This window comes from Delphinapterus leucas, chromosome 17 (assembly GCF_059928025.1).
Source record: "Delphinapterus leucas isolate spDelLeu-1000000601 "Yukka" chromosome 17, BTC_Dleu_Yukka2, whole genome shotgun sequence".
Classification (NCBI taxonomy): Eukaryota; Metazoa; Chordata; class Mammalia; order Artiodactyla; family Monodontidae; genus Delphinapterus; species Delphinapterus leucas.
The window spans coordinates 48,665,242-48,685,897 of NC_143145.1; the positions used below are offsets into that span (position 1 = coordinate 48,665,242).

General features: G+C 34.3%; 1 long non-coding RNA gene across 2 annotated transcripts in view; it reads left to right on the forward strand.

The window, feature by feature from the left end:
• Positions 1 to 18,407, forward strand: part of LOC149746972 (uncharacterized) — a 29,205-nt gene extending 10,798 nt beyond the window's left edge. Inside the window, exons 1-2 of one of the 2 annotated variants that reach the window (XR_016388382.1) lie at positions 1,932 to 13,865; positions 17,736 to 18,407. This is a non-coding gene — a long non-coding RNA (uncharacterized LOC149746972). Of the gene's footprint in view, positions 1 to 1,931; positions 13,866 to 17,735 lie in introns of those variants that run through there. The other variant, XR_016388381.1, reaches the window with a different exon arrangement.
• The last annotated feature ends 2,249 nt before the right edge of the window (positions 18,408 to 20,656 follow it).

The following is a 20,656-nucleotide window of genomic DNA, read 5'->3' on the forward strand; positions in this document are numbered from 1 at the left end:
GAAATTTATAAGGGGAAAATACTCTAAGGAGCACTCCCATTCGGAAACTCAAAATGGTTGCACGTGTTTATCCTGTAAGAGGTCTGTGATGAAACAGCAGGATGAAGGCTATATGTGCAAACTTAAATGCCATCTTTTAAATCACCTTTCATGTCAGGCCAGGTAAGAACTGGGCAATTCAATAAGTAAATTAGAACAATTCTTATTTTCAATAATTTCTTAGGTCAACAGAATAATGAAAAACTTATCTTTAACTCCAAGAAATCTGGACAGTTATTAAAGCAAATGTGTTGTCCTACTGGCCTACACCTGGTTATGAACAGCAGTACGACTTCAGAAAACCCTGGACACTGAGTGGACCTTCTAAATATAGCTTTTTCTTTCTATAAAGGTGTTTTACAAGAATGCTATCTTTTGTGAAAATGTGGCCTTTGTAAATGGTACACAGACACTAAGGTCTGTGACTTTTAGACCTAGAAAAGATTTGAAATATTTTCTTAGCCTGGGAATCCACATTTTAGAGGCATAGAAAGAGAAACCCAATGAAATTAATTATTTTACCCACCATCAAACGGCAAACGAGTAATAACGACAGCACTCAAGCCTCTGTCTTCTAACTCCATTGAATGCAGCATAAATAGATTGCAGTAACTGCTTATTTTCATTGTCCTCAACACTACATTTCTTCTGTGCCTTATCCCTCTTCTTTTAAGAGGAATGACAACATTATCTGCAAACTTTACCTATAACTAATTTTTTTTTAATTTTGCTGTTTTGTAACTCATTTTTGAAAAATTCTGTTTCTACGTTGAAAATGTGTAAGGACATTTACCTTCTTTCTTGAAACACCTTTGCCTGCATTTATCACATTTTATTGTTGAACTGTTGTGTAGCAATAAGTACAAAAGCGTGTCTAGTAGAGGAGATAATGTCAGAGGCGACAAGGTGTGTGTATGGGGGGGTGGGGTTAGAGTTGACATACCTTAAGGGAGATGAGGAGAGAGAGAAGAGAGTAGAAATTTTATTTATTTGAAAAAAATATGATTGCAAGTTAGACAATGTTTGGCTAAACTTAATACAGTATAGCTTTCCTTAACTTTAATTCTGGGTAAACTTCCACTGTTTACATTGCCACAGACTAGGGAATAAACAAAGCAAAAAGATTTTTGGTACCACCATTTTGTGTTAATTTCATAAAGATTTCTACAAGACTTTTTAAAAATAAATTGAAAAACGAAAGACTTGTCTTTAGCTTATTTTCCCTGCATGCTTGCACTTTAATAAGTTGATAAATGACATTTAAACTCAATAATTATGATTAATTCTGTCCCACAATTTTTACAAGCACTGGTGATTGTGTGCGCCTACATGTGCGCACCTTTACAACCAGTAAAATAAAGTTCTTGATCAAAAAATTATTATCATTTAGACTATTGAATAAAATCAGATATGATAGAGGGGCCAGCTGTTGGTAGGTTTAAAAGTCACCCTAGGCGATTAATTCATGCAGCAGTGTTGCAGGTCTCTCTTTAGATGAAGCACTTAGAAGTATAACCAAGCATGGCTCTAATTTCATATCCGAGTTCATATTTAGAGTTCTTTGGCAAGTGCTTGCTCTATGTGTTTTTATAGTCTTTGGTTGTGCTCTAAAAATATCAAAATTATGAATTAACAGATATGCAAAAGTGAAATCCTAGAAGATAGGATAAACATGAAGTCCTGTAATTATCACTCAAACAGAACTGGGAATCAGACAAAGACATTCATAAGTCATAATGCTGAAATTAAAATCTTCTAGTTACAGTACAAAAGAATCCTAATTTGTACCACAAGGTAATGAATTCAGTACTTTTCATTTGTTAAATATTTGCTTATTACCCTGCACCGTGCATATAACACTGTTCCAAACTTTGGAGGGCAAATAGGAAAAACAGAAACTCTCTAGCCTCAAGTTGTTTATACTGCAGTCAGTGAAATTTCTCTACTTTGAGATCTTTTAATTCCTCAGTTCATTGTAACATCTTCTTCAGATGAATTGTGTTTTATTTGTTAAAACCAATGTTTAGCACTTTAAATAGTTTCTTCAATGTTCCTGATAGTGAAATAGAGTCATAATGCTAATTACCAATACTAATTGTAGAATTGATAGGAGAAGTGCTCAAGATCGATAGGAACGTGATTTCGGTAATCTACAAAATGTCCTGAGGTTTCCCAGATAACAACTTGTCTCCCAGACAAAAATGCACTTATTATTTATATTCCAAGCTTATAATTTTTTTGTATCTTAATCATATAGAGATTTTACAACATCTTTTATTTTTTTATTACTTTTTTTAAATTTATTATTATTTTCTTTTGCAGTCCACGGGCCTGTCACTGTTGTGGCCTCTCCCGTTGCAGAGCACAGGCTCCGGACGCGCAGGCTCAGTGGCCATGGCTCACGGGCCCAGCCGCTCTGTGGCATGTGGGATCTTCCCGGACCGGGGCACGAAACCGTGTCCCCTGCATCGGCAGGCAGACTCTAAACCACTGCGCCACCAGGGAAGCCCTACAGCATCTTTTAATTCACATTTTAAGATATTTTGTTCAGTGGATTATCTCATTTTGAAACTATTGATTTATATGTACATACTATGTAAATATTAGTATATATTTCTCAATGGCTAGGTTAGTGCTTTCTTAACTACTTAAGTTTGTTTAATTCATATGGTTGTTCTTCAGCATTTCTTTTACTCGCTGGAGCCTATCCTACTGACTTCAAAAAGCCTGAAAAAATCTGAAAATCCCATTTAAAGTAATTGTATGGAAAATCTTTAAAATAACATATAATAATGGTAGAGAAGAAGAGTATTTAACATTGTGCTGAAGATCATTCCATTAATACAGAGATTAATCAATAATTCTAACATTCAGACATATAATAAAAATGAAAAACATTAATCATAATACTGAGCAGTGACATTTTCAATAAAGGGAGATATTAAATATCGTATAGGAAACTAGTATCTGCAGAGCAGATAAGTTGGCAGTGATTATACATATATTTAAAATATGTTGAAACAGTCATAGACAGTTTTTCTTTTTGGCTGAAAAGAGGCATATTGAAGTGTTTAAGCACTACTTCAACTGGAATAGATATTTAGACGCTCTACAGAAAACACATGATTGCAGAAGAGCAGATATTAGCAGGTGTGTGAATGTGTATGTCTTTAATTAATGCATTTTCACTCATTCAAAAAGGAGAAGACTGCCAAATTTACTTTAAAGGTGGCATTGTGATATGTTAAAGTTCCACTCTTAGACTTTTGCTGCTGTTGCTGTTCCTTTAGTATTCACCAAAGAGTACCGTCCTGTCATTTATCCAAGTTAGAAATCTAGAAGCAATCCTAGGATTCTCATTATAGGGTCCCCTACCTTCATGCTCCCCACTCAATAAGTAACAAATTCTTGGCTCTCCTATGTAGGAAAGCTCTCTCCAATGTACGCCTGCTCTGTCACTCTCCGGGTCCAGCATCTCTGCCTCACCCTCCCATTGAAGTCACTTCTAGTTCATTCTGTGCAGGGCCATTTTTAAACCTTCCTCAGTTCTAGGCAATTGCCCTTTTAGAAGCTTTACCCTAAATGTTATCAAATGCATTAAAATGTGCCCAAGTCACATATCCAATATAATTTATAGATAACTATATGAAAGCTGAGTAACATTGCTGTTGTAGTAATATTAGTTGAAAATATTAATGACACAAGTTTTTATCTCAACTTTGCAGATTTTTTTTCCTATTCTGGAGCCATGTTTTTCAGGTGTCAAACCATTTTCTAAGTCCTTCTCAAATTCCTAGTCCCTAGTGAGTGTGCTTTTACTGTCACAGGGTTGAACAGCCCAGGCAGCAAGATGTCTGAAGATGAAGACCATCACATGGTTGAGTAGATCAGATATGTGGATGTTGGAATGCAAAGCGTTTGTAGAAAAAAATATACAAATCAAGGAAGAAACTGCAGTGTCAATTAATATGATGTATATGAGATGATAGTATTAAAAAGCCAGGTTCTGTAGGGATGTCAATAAAATATCACCCTACACAGTAATGTCTCAACACTGCAGTATGTGAACTGCTTACATATTAAAAAAAAAATAGGGTTGGCAAACCATCAACAAAAAATTAAGTATAGTATGTTCCAAAATGAATGTTGGAAAATGGCAACTGGTTTTGGAAGTGGTTAAATCACCTATCAGTTTCATGACAATATTTCTAAACCTTTAATATTCCATCTTTAAAACTGAGATAATGAACATTCCTCTTCGATAAATTTGTTGATGAATTTAAACTATACAATTCACATAAACTTCTTAGTGTTATATCTGGCAAATACTTGATATTTTTGTTATTTTTGATAAATAATTAGTAAACAAAAGCTGTTTTGTTACTATGGTCATTATTACAACTTAGACCAGACCAGAACAGACCAGAAAATATTACTGAGATTGATTTGATCTTTCATTGTGCTTTTAAAGATGGAAAATTTAATAATGAGTTATTTTGAGAAGAAATGTGTCGATGTTCTAATGTCCTTGCAAAAACTAAATATTTATTGGATGTAGAAAAAATAGTCTAGTTTAATGAGAAGGTATAGATTTTAAAAGTATCTTTCCTCCTTGGACTCATAGAGAGCCAGAAAAGGAGATTAAACAAAGGATTTAGAAAGTATAATATAATAAAGAACAGCACCAGCTCTGGACTCTTAATGCTTTTGTGGTTTTGATGTGAATAACCCCAGGTCCCCATTGTGACATCAGTACTACCACTCACTGTGTAAGGCATGGTCAAGTCGATTAACCTCTCTCTGCTTTCGTTTCTTCATCTGTAATGTGCAAGTAATATTACTTGTCAGTTGCCAACCAGCAGTACTTCTTCAGCTAATTGACTGTGTCAGCAGGGATGCTGCAAAGATTAGCTAATAGATGATTTATAAACCTTTTGAAATATTAAATAAATGATGTAAAAAGCCTTAACAAAAGAAGGACAGAACAAATCATTCCATGCATTAATTCGCTACTTTAGTCATATATATTTTATAAAAAACTTTACAAGCGGTAACCTTCCGTAAAGTGAAAATAGGATAGATTACTTGGATTTCTAGAGTGCTTTTTGTTGCTGTTATTTTTTAAAAATCTTCTGTCATAATTAAGAATACACAGAAGAAAAAATGTATCAGAGGAAATGATTACAGTTCACCTCTTTATATTGATGATAAGTATTATGAGACAGGAAAATTAAATGAATAAGAATAAAGAAACATGCTTTCTGAGCTATCAATACTTTTACTATTGACAATGGGATAACGTTGACAAATTTACTTTACCAGTAAGGATCTTGAGTATGATGATTAAAAATAAATCTACAGTATACTTTTTCCAGATGTAAGAACAACATACAAAATCCTGTGCCAAGCATTCTGAGGGGACTCAAAAATCAAAGACCCAGATCTCAAGGAACATATAATATAGGAAGAAGAGCAACATGAAAATAATTAATTCTTGCATAGTGCCAAATTAAATAAATATTATAATAAAGTTATTTATTTTACCTGGAGATTGGGAGGTGTTGTGGCTTGTAAAGTGGGTTTGAAAGATGAGGAGGATTTTGTTGTCATTGGGAGAGAAGGTCACTCCAGGTTGAGAAAAGCAGCATGAGAAGACCAATAAGAGAACACCAGAGATATAGCAAGTGTTTGCTATGATCTAACTTAGTATACATGGGAGAGATAGTATAGGGAAAAAAGCTAGTAAATTAGGTTGGGTTCACATTCTTGAGGGCCATGCAAATAAAGTTACAACTATGTTTTGAGGGTTCCCAGGAGCCACTGAAGATTTTTGAGTATTTTATGTTTAATAAAGTTAATTCTGGTGAAAGTGTAAAGGGTAACTTGGAAAAGAATAAGTTTAGATAAGTAAGTAGTTAGCCTATAATTGCAATAGTCAAGAAAGAGATGATGAAGGGAGTGACCAGACAAAGAACGGAAATGAAGAATACTTAAGAAGCATTGAATGGATAGAATTAAAACAATGAGGTTTGAGAATTGATTAGATGGGAAGAATTAGTGAGATGGAAGTAATTGAACACAATTCTAAGATTTCTATTAATATCATGGATACCTAAGAAAATAGTAGTAATATACACTAAAATGATAAGGATAATAAATAGTTTGGGGGGTGGAGGTAGAGATGCAGCAAAGAGATTCCATTTGAACTTACTGAATTTGAGTTTTTAAGGACAAACATGGGGGAATATCCAATAGGTAGTAAAAATTCCCAAGCTACGCTTCAGCAAAATATCAGGCCCCCAAATTATAGATTTGATAGCCATCTATACACAGTTGGAATTTAAGACAATTGGGGTAAATGGGATTACCAAACAGAACAAAAGAGAGAAAATATATTATTTAATAGTTAAGTGAGAGAAAGAGCAAGAAGAAATATAAGAAGATTATGAGGGAATCAAGAGTACAGTAACTATCAGAGCCAAGGGAGAAAGATGTTTCCGGAAGAGAGGAATAGCAACGTAAAATGTTGTACACAATTTGATATAGGTGATTACAGTGAAAAGCCTGTTGAATTTTGTGATTAATCTGTAATGGTTTTTCTCTGAGAAAACAATTCTGGTAAATTGATAGATATGTAAGCTAAATTGCAAAGGAATTAAAAATAAAGCATTGTAAAGGATGCAGGAAAATTAGCATCTACCTCTTTTTCTGTAAGTTTGAGAGTTAATGAAAGTAAAAGGTGAGTGACAAAAAGAACAGAGCTAAAAGATGAAATATATTTTATACCAGAGAATATGTAAATAATTTTATAGGCATTGGAGAAGCAGGGAAAAGAAAGACTCCGGAAGCACAAGGCAGGATTGAAGGAAAAATAATAGGAGAGAAGATAGAGTCAAGAGCACCAGTCAGGTATTAATGTTGGCAAAAGGACTCAAATAAAAAGATGGCAATTTTGATGTGATGATAAAGAAACAGCAATTGAAGGAATTTATGTAGGATGACCTTGACATTCTCCATAAATTCATTAGGCAAGAGTTTCTATGGAGTGTAAGAAGATGAAATACAAGTGAGACTTAAGAAACACAAAACAATGAAGAAATTGCTGTTTTTAAGGATGGTGAACGGGTCAGCCAGAGATCAACAAAGGAATTTATGAATAGCTTTGTTTTGTATGAATTAGCTTGCCTAATTAGACAGGGAAAATATTTTCTTGAGATAGCCTGTGCTTCTGGCTTTATAACATTTTTAGGCTTAGATTTCTCATTACAAAGTTTTGATTTGTTAAGCACTGTGGGAAGAAAAAAAAAGGATTTGAATCTGGGCTAAAGGAAGTTTCAGAGAAGAAGTTAAGTAATAATACAATTGACTAGGTCATGAATTTACAAAAACAATATGAAAATGTGCCCATGTCAAAACAAGGAAAATATATATATATAATCTTGAATGAAGGCATAAGGATCACAATTATCACATTACTGGGGATCAGAGATGAATTGATGAATAGAGAGAAGATTGAGAATAATAACCATTAGTATCAAATGTTGGAAATTTTTGAACTTGAGAATTTTTATTATACACTGAAAATCAGGGAAGAAGTGACGAACTCCCCCCAACAAATGTAGATGGGTTATTATTTGTAGTAGTATTAGTCAAAAACTTACTGTGAATGAAAACCATCAAAGACAGCCTATTTGATCTCATATTAGGCAAAATTTATTCTAACAATATTTTGTGATTTAAAAAGTCAATGCCTTGGATTTAGAACAAAAGAGGGTTTGACTTCACAGAGTTAATATGTGTTGGCATCATTCTGTGATTCTGAGATTACTTTTTTTAAGTGTGCTTTTGATAGAACACTATCCAAACTCTTCTAAAGGACAATACGTGTCCCATTATACCAAATGGTATTCTAGAGCATGCAGTGTCATGATCTGGCGCAGGATTTATAATTATGCCTTAACAGAGGAGACTTCTGTGGAAATTTTCAAATTGTTGTTATTAACAGGGTATGGTTCTTGATTTCTTCTTTGTTGTCACTTACTCCAAAATGTGACTAGAATATAGCCCAATTCAAGGAAAAGGGGAACTAAGGTAGCATCAAGTTCTGGCACCCTGTCCTGTCTCATGAGACTTAATTTGAAGCCCTCTGATTTGTGAGATTGGGGGGTTGTTCTTAGAAATAAGCTATTAGATTGTTTGTAAGCCTGAATTAGATAAATAAGTAATATTCTTATGCAGGAAAAGAAAAAAGAAAAAGATAGATAGTATTGTACTTAGCATGGAAACAGCTGATTATTTCCAGAATATTTTAGGAATCAAAAACCTGCTTAGTTAAGTTCTTTACAAAAGGGTTCCCTTCTCTAATCCGTAGTGTTTGTCAGATAGCTTCCTGTTACTGTGTAGATCAACAGTTCTCAAAATTTGGTCCCCCAACTCCTGCATGTCCCCAATGACCCTTTCAGTCATTCCCTGAGATACTTGCAGTAGATTCACAAGTTTAAAATAATTTTCATACTAATACTGATGCTATTTACCTTTTTCACTTGGCTGCCATTTGCACTAATGGTGCAAAAGCATGGTGGGGAAAACTGCTGACACCTTAGCATGAATCAGGTCAGTAGCAGCAAACTACTAGTAAGCCTGGTATTCTTCACTGCCACACACTCAGAGTTAATATTTTTAAAATGCAAGATGTACCTAAGAATGTACTTGATTAAGGAGTAAAAATATACTAATTGTCAAATCTTGACCCTTGAGTAGATGTCTTTTTAATATTCTGTGTGATGAAATGGTAAGTCAGTGAAGATGTACCAAACTGCATGGTTGTCTCAAGTAAGTACTTGTGTGACTGCTTGGGTTGAGAGCTAAATTAGCCACTTTTCTCATGAGTCACCATTTTTACTTGAAAGAACAACTGACAAGCAAACTGGGTTTTTTTCAAACTTGGATATTTGGCAGAGATTTTCTTGAAAATGAACAAAGTGAGCTTGTCACTTCAAGAGAAGCAAAATCCAATTGTATCTGTTGCCAGTGATAAAATCTGAGCTTTCAAATAAAAATTACAATTTTGGAAAACTTATTATCGGCCCCTGTGAACTTGTCAGTTTCTCAATTCTTAAAGAATTTTCTGTTGAGATAGGTGGCATTACTAACAAATGTGATATTGTATAATGAAATAAGCTACTATTTGGAAATTTTGCATAACCTGGTGAACCAATATTTTTCCAAATGACCAATACCTGTTATTTTTAAAAATACATATGGGCAAAATATCCATTTAAGTTGCAAAGTAGACAATAGATTTTAATAAAACAGTAAGGGAAGCATATTGATATGGTTTTAGATTCCACATTGCAAAATTTAAAAATCCATAATTATCTGAAAAAGCTATTAAAATTCTCCTCACTTTTCCAACTAAGAAATCTGTGTGAGGCCAGATTTTCTTCATATACTTCAACTGAAACAACATATTGAGACACTGAACGCAGAAGCAGATATGAGAAACCAGGTGCCTTTTGTTAAGCCAGACATTTGCAAAACTAAGCCAGAGAATTTCAAAATGTAAAACAATGCCATTCTTGTCACTATTTTATTTTGGCTTTGGAATATATATTTCATTTCACTAAAAATATATTATTTACTGAAATGTAATGGGCTTTTTATTTATATTTTAAGTGAATTAATAAATATTTAAAATTTACAGTCTTAATTTCACATAATGTAAATATTGGCAGATATAACTATATAAACAAAATCTCATTCGGGGTCTCAGTAATTTTTGATAATGTAATGGATATCTGAGACCAAAACGTTTCAGAAACACTAATGTAGACCAAATCTTAAGCACATAGGAAACTACTCAATGACTTTTAGCAAATTTCACATGATTTTATAAAGTAACACTGGAGAAGTCATGTAACTGCATTTGTAATAATGGTAGAGGAAGAATTTTCCTTCTCTTTTAAAAAAAAATCATACCATTTATATTAGAGAGAAGACTTCAGTGCCTGCTGATGACATTCTCTCCATTCTTTCTTCCAAGTCTGTGAGTCTCATTTTCATGTGTCCCCATTTACAGGAGTAAAATTAGCGTTTTATCCAGTCACCATTTGGCTCATGACTCAATGTCACTGTAAAAATCATTTAAGCAGCTTCATAGACCCAACTTCTTTTAGAATACATCTGTGCGGACACTTCAGTTTGTTTAATACAGGAGACGTAAGTACATACTTTTTCTAGCCTCTTGCAGTCTATCTAAATCTATAAATTATGCTAGGGTGAAATCTGGTTTATTCTCTCAATTTGTGTAAATGATATTTAAAAAGATAGAGGGCATAAGTAAGGGAAAGACCAACACAAATTATGAATCTCAGTTTAGGAATCCATTATACAAACAAAACAATTTTAGAATACCAATATACTGTTTGCTTTGTTAAAAAGGGAGAAAGTGAGGCTTTTTTAAGAAGGGGGGGAAAGAAAGCAAGGTTATTTCTTAGTCATGAATTTTGATTGGATTTTTAGATATCAATATTTAGAAATTTATGCTTTAAAATTTAATCTAATTTTAAATAGTACAGTACTTAAATAATAAAATGTCTTTTCCTCCCTCTAATCAGACTTTGAATATTAGTATAATTAGCTCTTGTACATAACTAGATACAAAAAATAGCACCATATTATCTTGTTTATATCCAATACTACCATTTTGTCATGTCTAGGAAATTCTAATTACAGCAACATAAATAGGAAGCTTTAGTGAAGAGTCAAAGCCCACTTTTGGTAAATTTTTCCAAGTTTTATTCTGATTAGTTTATTTTGCATAAGGCCAGAATGTGTGCTAAGTGCTACTCTATTAAATCTCTACCAGCTGCTGACACTTACTAGACTTTTTTTTTGACTTTTGTCATTTTGGGGTGAACATCTGTCAGCCATAGTCATTTGGCAACAGTTTGCCCAGAATTTCTAAGCTAACTACAAGTCATTATGCAGTGATTATATTGGTGTAAAAGTTATTTCCAATCTCTGGTAGTCATATCAATAAATTGAAAAGCTGTGTCAAGATGTTTAGCTGAAAGGAAAAAAACATAGCTGCCATGCATGTAAAAATTACTGTTTTTGAGCACCTAATGGGAATTCATTAAGGAAGTATAATCATGGAGAGAGAGAAAAAGATACAGAGTTTATAACATGTATATGTTTTGTTTCAAAATGTAATTATATATTTAAATATGCGCTATTTGTCAGCTATTGTTCTTTTTACTGAAATTTAAGTTTATTGTCTGGAGAAAACAAATCTAATAAAAGTGAAATACTACTTTATAATAATAACTATTATAATAATAATTATAATGGCTACCATAATTGAATGCCCAGTACTTTCTATGTTACTTTAGAGGTTTACAATAAGATGCACATCAATCTAGCAAGTATATTTCATAAATGCTTAAGAAGAAAAGGAGTTTACAGAATAATCTGTTCTCATAATTCTCATTATTGTCTTTCACTAAATCCAACTGAAATCTAGATACACACATTTCAAAGGTGAACACAGTATACACATACATCTCTCATAACCCTGTTTCTTCTTCCATGTGCTCATTACTTAGGAATACCCTAAATGAAAATTCAAATTAAGTTTTTGGTTCCCCTCTTATAAATAGAATTAGCACCATCACAGAAATTAACATTCCCAGATATACAAATCATAATGCAGTACTCCTTTTAATTCATATCTTCTCATGGAAAATGTCACCACTTTTTTCTGTCTCACTCTGATATTTCAAATCTTCTTAAAACTATTATCAGCAAAGTGAATTAGATGTAAACTCCCACATACACGAGTATTATTATGGCAGTCTACATTTTTAAAAATGATAATGGCAAAAAACAAGGAACTTTATTGCAAAATACAGTGTTCTTTATGCAAAACCCACAGACCTGGGTTCAAGTCATAGTTCCGTGTGTTATTTAGCAATCACTTAACATCTCTGACTTATTTTCTTCAAATGAAAATGAGGATATTTTTGCCTACTTCATAACATTGTTATCAGATGAGAAATAATAGCAGTTGTGCTATTTTTAAAGCCTATGTTTTCAAATGCCATAAAGAGACTAAGAATGAAAGACAATAACAATGACTTTGAGATGAGCTTATTCCTGTAACCTACTTCACCTTTTTATCAGATATATTTGATAGATATAAGAAGGTCAATGACTGATTCTAAATTTCCACAAAATGTGCCCTTATTTCAAAATGTGACCATAGAAAGAAATCGGTAAAGATATCCAATTCTAAATCTTTAAAGTAACATAGAAACTAAGTACTGCGTTGGTTAATGGTAGTGGAGTAGGTAATGAAAATATCATTATAATAGCACCAAATTACTTCAAGGTCAAAAACTTTATGCAAATTCATAGCTTACTCACAGACAGGCAACCTGGTAAAACAGAAAGAGTGGACTGGGATTTGAAGACCTTCATTCCAACCACTTAATTAACTATGTGAAGATGGGCAGATCATTTGAACTATCTGGTCCTCAGATTTTCCACCTATAAAACCTTCCAGAGTTTTAGGATTTGGTGATTTAGTATAACCCAGGGATAGGGAAATTCTCTGTGGCTACTGATGAAAGGTGATTAATGTATTTCTTCCTCATTGTTCAGTTCTAGTTAACATACTTTTATTCAGCACTGATTATGTGCAAAAGGCTCTACTAGGAATTCTGTGTAGTTAAAATATTAACAAAATGCATTTCCTGTCTTGTCAGAACTTGTGATCTGTCTAGAAGGAGAGGCAACCATGATGCCAGTTAGAATTTTAACTCCTTGTACGGTCACAAATCAAGGCCTGTGGGAGCGCTAGGTGAAGAGATAGGGGAAAGAAGACAAAGAGAAGATGGCATTGGCTGAATTTTGAGGTCTAAATCCATTTCAACAAGCAAGTTTGTCAGGAGAAGGCATTCCAGGTTGAATGACAGACTTGAGCAAATGCACCATCAGAGAAGCTCTGGGAAAACACTGTGCATTTTTCTGTAGCGTACCAAGTATGAGAGTGAGTGGTTAAAGTTAAAGCAGCAAAAGTGGGTTCTTTTCAGATTGTGGGAGAACTCAGCCGTAACCCTGGTAAGAGCCTTTTCTGTGTTTTACAGAGAATAAATATGAGTGACGTCAGATAGAAACCAACGTGACCTGGCAGATGATTAGACATGGACATCAAGTGAGAGGAATAAGTCAAAATATGCCCCAACACAGCGCATTAATGAAGCCAGTCTGCTCTATTTACGTGTTCTGTTGTTGTCTTACTTTGTTTTATTGAAGGTGAAATGTTTGTGCAAAACCAAGTGGAAGTCCCTGTTCAGCAGGCAGTTGCTCTTGTGTGTGAGGACCTTGGGAGAACATTCTAAATAGCAGGTGCAGACGTTTGTATCATCCCTAGTGAGGAATTAGAAGCATTGGGATTAGATGAGTTATTCAAGTAAGAAAGTAAAGAAGGTCAATGACTGATTCTAACTCCCTACAAAATGTGCTCTGATTTCTAAAGGTGACCCTAGAAAGGGAAGTCTGTAAAAAATACAAAGGTCAAATGGGATGGAACCAGGATAGTAAGGGATCATGAAAGCTAAGGAAGTGACAGTTGTTTTTTTTTAAATCAGTACTTACCCACCATGTGCCAAACACTGTGTTAGTCTCTTGAGATACATAAACCAAGTAAATTCTCATAATCTTGAGAACTAAGTATGTTTATCACAATTTATAGATAAAGAACTGAGCACAGAGAGATTAGACATAGCATAAGAAGTAAATGGAAAGTCTGGATTCAAATACAGGTAAGTCTGATTCTTATAATTATTTTACCTCTATAACTTTTAATATACGCTAGGGGAGAGTTTCAAGGAGAATGTAACTGGCAGTGTCATGTGAGCTCAAACAGGATAGACGCTCACAAGAACATTTAACACTAAGCGGTCACTTAATGTTAATACAGATCATTTCAGTGATCTATATGAAAGTAGTCTCTGTAAAACATAGTATATAAAGGCCAATGGAATAGAAAAATTCTAAAGGTTGGTTCAAGGAAAGTGAGAAAATAAAAGTAGTTGAACCCTACTGAGAAGTTTAATGAAGGAAAGAGAAGGTAGTGCAAAGATTTAAGAAGGTTGAGGAATGCGTATTTGGTTGAATGGTTGGTTCATTTTTTTTTTTAGTAAGGAAAGACTTGAACATGCTTATAAGCTTAAGGGAGAGATCCAGAGGAGAAAGAACACTCAAATTATTGAGAAAAAAATGGATGGAGAAAGGCCCTACAGGAGGTAATAGGAAATAGAGTCAATAGCATGCCTTAAAGAGAAAGCAGCTAGTTCATCTAGAAAAGAAACAATAGTGATTTACAGAGAAATGTATTTGATAGGGAGAAATGTAAGAGAACTTGCAGCAGATGTCCTATATCTTCTCCAAGAAGGAAGACGCAAAGTCACCCCTTAAGGCAGGTAGTGTCTGGTTGTGTGGACTACAAAAGGTTTGGAATCCTTCCCACAGAGGGAAGCCATAGGGAAGAGTCAAATAGAGATGAACAAAAGAATTTCCGTTCAACTCAGAGTGTATACTAATAATAGAGTAAAAATGTTTAGTTGAGCCAATTGGCACAATTTTGTGACTTTTTTGGTAACACTTATCCACCCAGTAATGAGATCAGAGAAATTGTACCATGCTGTTTTCCAGGTGAGGCTTAGGAAAGTCAAGGTGACGGTAGAGCAAAGGGACTTCTTGATGCTAATGAGAAGCTACACCAAACGGTGGGCAATTGATCCAGGCTGGGCCTAGATGAAACTAAAACAAAAAGGGTTAAAGGAATTAAAGATATGACCAGTGTGAAGAACAGATTCATTATGAGTAAGAGGAAAAGAAAAAAAATTGGTGGTTATGGTCACAGAAGGGAATTTCCAAATTCAAGATTCTAGAAATGATACAGTTTTGAGTGATCATTGTTTTTACACTTTCACTTAAAGTGCCATTAATGATTATGTCATCCAGCTGTCCTGCTTTACTTATTAGAAAATGGAAGGCCAGGAGGTCAAGTGATTTTCTGTCACTCCATGACCCAATGTCAGGGGCAGGATTCAATCCAGGACCTTCTGAGGAGCATTTGGAAATTTTAAGTAACATGGTAACAACCATTAAATCATATTCCCATAAAAAAGAATGGTGGATATAGTCAAGTGATTGGAACCATAATATAGTCACAGTAAAGCATGCAGTATTCATATATTTCCTATTTCAAAACTTGTATTGTGCTATTCCTCCCTCTTTCCTCTTTTGGCTTCCTCTTACAGAAGAGAGAGTATAAAAGTTTTGCCCAGATTAAATTAACAGCTCCCTCATTAGGCACTGGGAGAAGAACTAAGCTTTAAGGAAAGTGCTACTGACGGCCATCCTGGATTTCACTGTAAATGGCATCAGTTTATTTCAGAGTGACAGTGTGCATGTCCATGATAGTGTATGGGTTCTACCATTTTAGCTTCTTCCACATTTTGTATATGTTGAAAAGACTCCTTTCTCTTGATTATTGGCATGGGTTTTTAATCTTAAACTATAGTAAAATGTAATTGGAATGTTTAGGAATAGGAGGGAAATTGTGTTACTTTAAAGTCCTGTTTAAACAAAATTAATCCAACAGAAATTCATTATTCATATCTTAGTATTCATCCCTCTTATGACCTTCAGGAAAGAATATGAGTTTTTAACATAGAAAAAGACATGAAAGATTTAATTTTTCTCCCTCAGAATGGGAGAAAATATTTGCAAATGAAGCAAATGACAAAGGATTAATCTCCAAAATTGACAAGCAGCTCATGCAGCTCAATAACAAAAAAACAAACAACCCAATCCAAAAATGGGCAGAAGACCTAAATAGACATTTCTCCAAAGAAGATATAGAGTGCCAACAAACACATGAAAGAATGCTCAACATCATTAATCATTAGAGAAATGCAAATCAAAACTACAATGAGATATCATCTCACACCAGTCAGAATGGCCATCATCAAAAAATCTAGAAACAATAAATGCTGGAGAGGGTGTGGAGAAAAGGGAACACTCTTGCACTGCTGGTGGGAATGTGAATTGGTACAGCCACTATGGAGAGCAGTATGGAGGTTCCTTAAAAAACTACAAATAGAACTACCATATAACCCAGCAATCCCACTACTGGGCATATACCCTGAGAAAACCATAATTCAGAAAGAGTCATGTACTAAAATGTTCATTGCAGCTCTATTTACAATAGCCAGGAGATGGAAACAACCTAAGTGTCCATCATCGGATGAATGGATAAAGAAGATGTGGCACATATATACAATGGAATATTACTCAGCCATAAAAAGAAACAAAATTGAGTTATTTGTAGTGAGGTGGATGGACCTAGAGTCTGTCATACAGAGTGAAGTAAGTCAGAAAGAGAAAGACAAGTACCGTATGCTAACACATATATATGGAATCTAAGAAAAAAAAAGGTCATGAAGAACCTAGGGATAAGACAGGAATAGACACAGACCTACTAGAGAATGGACTTGAGGATATGGGGAGGGGGAAGGGTAAGCTGTGACAAAGTAAGAGAGTGGCATGGACATATATACGTAAAATAGATAGCTAGTGGGAAGCAGCCGCATAGCACAGGGAGATCAGCTCGGTGCTTTGTGACCACCTAGAGGGGTGGGATAGGGAGGGTGGGAGGGAGGGAGACGCAAGAGAGAAGAGATATGGGAACATATGTATATGTATAACTGATTCACTTTGTTATAAAGCAGAAACTAACACACCATTGTAAAGCAATTATACTCCAATAAAGAGGTAAAAAAAAAGATTTACATTTGATGATCTTTTGTTATTACATGTATCATATTCTACCTTGTTAAATATTTTCTTCATTAAGTCTTTAATTAAGTATTTGTGTTACCAGGCCTGTTTGGGGAAACTCACTTTCATTGAGTCCTTTGTAATTTTGTAGATTTTATTTCAAAGTTTCAGTCAAGAAAGTTTATTATTCCTCCCAAGGAATGACTTACCAAGGAGGCAACAAGGGAGCTGTGCTCCTGGACTGGGAGCGGTCACTGGCATTGTTTAGAATTGCTGGTGCGTGATGATAATAACAAGCAAACTGGATTTTGGTCAATTTCATTATTGTCCTTAGGTTCTCTGCAAACAATGCCCTTGCTTACTGCTTATCTCTACGGTGGAGCACTTCCACTCCACCTCCCACCACTTTGGTATGCTACTGAGCTCAAGTTCTTTCTGGAGTTGAAGACTGACTAAAATGGTATTAGAGAAGGAGAATTTTATGATCTAAACTGGGTGTCCACAAACTATGGCATGCAGGCCAAATCTGGCCTTATGCCTATTTTTATAAGTTTAGTTTATTACTTTTATTTAATGTATTCTCTTTGAGTACTTTTGTCCTACAACCATAGAGTTGGATAAAGACTATATACCCTCAAAGCCTAAACTATTTACTATCAGGCCCTTTACAAACAATGTTCCCTGACCCTTGATCAAGAATCAAAGCATTACTTGCTTTGTGGACATGTAAGCAAGACAGTTATTTCACATCCATATTATAGGCCAGTAATTTAACAAGTGTCTTTGTTAAATGTTTACCATTGACCAACATTATATTTACCTTTTAATTTTTCTCTGTTTTGTAGCTCCTGCTATGTGAATATTTGTTAGCAGTGACTGATGTGGAAACTACATATGCAGATTTTATTGCTTCAGGAAGAACGGGTAGAAGAAATGCAATACATGATATCCTGGTTTCCTCTGCAAGTGGTAACAGCAATGAATTAGCCTTGAAATTAGCAGGTCTTGATATCAACAAGACAGGTGAGTCCTTTGACATCCATCTCTATGAACATGGAATGATTTGCAGCACTTTGCTAAGTAGGATTAAGCCATGAAAAGACACCTTTGAAAGTAACTGAATAGAAAGTTATAAACAGTCTAAGGCAAGATAAAAGGCAGGTACTAATCTCTTAATCACTCCCACTCTGTTTTCAATGACTGCACCTTACAGGGTTTCCCACTCAAATGCAGAATCCTTAATCTGATTTTACTAATGCAATCAATAAAACACATGAGGTTTTTTTTTTTTTTTTTCTTTTTTTGCGGTACGCGGCCCTCTCACTGTTGTGGCCTCTCCCGTTGCGGAGCACAGGCTCTGAACACGCAGGCTCAGCGGCCATGGCTCACAGGCCCAGCCACTCCGCGGCATGTGGGATCTTCCCGGACCGGGACACGAACCCGTGTCCCCTGCATCGGCAGGCGGACTCTCAACCACTGCACCACCAGGGAAGCCCTGTTTTTTTTTTTTTTTTTAATCCTAATCTCTATAAAAGCTATGAAATATCTTATGTAGAACATTTAACAAAGTTGGAGCTCCTGCCTTTGACAGTTTGGCCACCTGTAACATTTAATAGCATTAGATATTTAACAAGATTCACAGATGAGTCTGACGGATCTCGATTCCAAGAACCATTTCAAAATAAAAGGGTCTCCAGGACAATTTTTATTGAGAATGGAAGTAAAATAGTCTATTACATAAGTAAGTCTTAGGTAAGAAGTTCTTTTAGTTTTCCTTTCATGATAGACTGAGTTTGAAAATTTTGTCTTACTATTGGGCCTCGAACTCCTACCTACCAAATTTAACTTTACCAATGAAAAAGTAAAATAAGTTTGACATGTCAAAGTACTTCTGAAACCCCTGATGGCTCTTCCATTCATAGCTTTTGCAAATATCAAAGCTGAATGTATTTCCCTGAAAAACACTTGTGCAAAAAATAATCTTTAAAAGTAAAAAGGATTTCACAATTAAGGAACCACCGTGTTATATATGTGAAAAACACTGGTCAGTTTCTGACTCATGGTAACACCTTGATAATTCTTTGCTATTAGAATTTTCATGGCAAAGCCTTCCAGTTATTGGAAAACTGAGTCAGAGTGTGTGTGTGTGTGTATATATATATATATATATATATATATATATATATATAAATGAAATAGCTCAGCAACATTACCTTAAAATACCTACTGACAGAACTTTATTCAATGACTACAGGTCAGCAGGTCATAGATTGGTCTTTTAAAACTCAGGTTGAAAATAAAACTTTAATAATCACTTCCATGGAGTATATAGACTGATGTATATTTTAGGTTTCGTTGTTTCTCTGTTACTACCAGGAGTTAATTTTCAAAATAGCTCTGAGAAAGGCTATAGGGAATTATTCCAATTTGGTGGCATGAAGTAAGTAAATATAATTTTTCTGCAATCTTTGAGAATTTACTAATCTTTTTCATAAAATTTGTCTTTTATATGAATACTCTATTTTAAATAATCTGTATTAATTTTAGCCACTCTTACTATGAGGACATTTTTATTCATAGTGTAGTTTAATTTCTTCTTTTTTTTCTTTTCACTGAAATTAAGACCCATTAACCTCAAGACCTTTCTTATACAAGAGACTATAGTCTCTTAACATAGTCTATTAAACTATGTTAAAATTTAAATAGGTTGACATTTTATATTAATAAATAATTTTATATTTGATATTAATATGTTATAATTAAATAATTTAAAATAATTCAAATATCTTTATGCTTTCAGATGTATTCTTTTTCAAATATTTCTACGTGTTAATTGCAATTCTGTAGGTCCTGAAAGAATTTTCTGTTTCTCTTCAAATCACAAAACCCAGAATAAGGCAAAGTAAACAGCACTGAGTTTATTTATGACCATTAATTAGTCTATATAACTGAATAGTTATTTCTCAAATAACCTTGAGATAGCACTAGTTTTATCTGTGATAATTTTTGGCCAAAATAGTCATGGCCCTGCTGACAGTTTGCTGGCCCATTCTCTCTCTGAAAGAACCAGTCCAAATGCAAGGTTCTATCTTTGTCTTCTCTCACTCCGACCTTGGGCCTAGTATGATTGGCACTTAATAAATAAAATCTATAATTAAAATTAATACAGGGAGATCACCTCATGTAAACAATGTAAATGTATTAAACAAAAACAGAAGAAATCTTTTTCAACCAGTGTGAGTGCACTGGGTATATTCAATAAAAACAGTCAAGCAATCAAAAATAATAATACACAATTTCCATGTCTCTTGTACCTCAGTGTAGAAAATTTGTATAGGGACTTATTTCTGATGGTCAACCATTTTTCGAAATAGTTCCAGTCTGTGCACTGGAATTCTCACACAGCCCATAGGTTCTCCAGATCCTCTGATGCGTCTGGTAATCTAAAGAGATTAATGGTATTCTCTGTAGAAAGCCCTCAACTTGCTCTGGAACTTGAGGTCAGGCTATAGTAAGGTTGTGTAAGCAAATGCTGTCTTTTTAATCTGAGTATTCCTTATTCACTCTGGAGTAAACCATGAGGTAATTCCTAAAGAGTTAGGAATTTTGCTAACATTTACCAAAGAACATTTACCTTGATTCTTTTATGTCCTTTTTTTTTTCTGCTAAATGACCTTATTTATTTATTTATTTATTAAATAACACATCCGTTCTGCCTTGTTGTCTTTGCAAAATAGGCCATATCCTCTTGTGAGTCCTTTCAGAT